This window comes from Penaeus monodon, chromosome 15 (assembly GCF_015228065.2).
Source record: "Penaeus monodon isolate SGIC_2016 chromosome 15, NSTDA_Pmon_1, whole genome shotgun sequence".
Classification (NCBI taxonomy): Eukaryota; Metazoa; Arthropoda; class Malacostraca; order Decapoda; family Penaeidae; genus Penaeus; species Penaeus monodon.
This window is the reverse complement of record NC_051400.1, coordinates 48,055,255-48,055,951: the sequence shown is the minus strand read 5'-3', so window position 1 is coordinate 48,055,951 and position 697 is coordinate 48,055,255.

Genomic DNA, 697 nt, shown 5'->3' with positions numbered 1-697 from the left:
CTGGCTGCGGCAAGCTTGTGAAGGGACGCAGCCGTTGCAAGATCAATTGCAGCCAACTTGCATCCTCCGCTCGCCCTGACCCCGGGCCTGGATCGAGAACTGCCATTACGTGATTATCTGGACTCAGGAACTGGCGGCCGCGAAGGAGAAGGCTCGACAATTTTCAGTTTATGAAGGCGGCCGTAGATTCGGAAAGGCGCCTGCGCGGGGGGCGAGTTTCACGGGGGAAGCGTCCGTGTGGGTGTGGGGGGGTTAGTGTGGGTGTGTCGGGGTATGGGTGTGGGTGTGGGGGGGTTAGTGTGGGTGTTGGATGGGTGTGGGGGGGTTAGTGTGGGTGTTGGATGGTGTGGGGTAGTGTGGTGTGATATTTTATGTTGTGGTGTTATGTGCTGTGTGTTGTGTTCGTTGTGTTGTGGGATGGTTTTGGTTATGTTTTATCTATCGTGTTCTGGTTGTTGTGTTATGATTTTTATTTGTCTGTCTTGTTTATTCCTGTTAAATGCTGGTCTACTTTTATTATGTCCTCTGTTATCTTTTTATCTTCTCTTCTTCTTTTTTTTCCCCCCACAAAACTCGTTTAACCTCAGAACCACCTCGCCATTTCTTCCCCGCAAGAACCGTAGGCGAAGTTGGGAGATCTAAATTCTTAATGGCGATTATATTTTCACACAAATGCAGAGTCTTGTCGAGTTTCAAG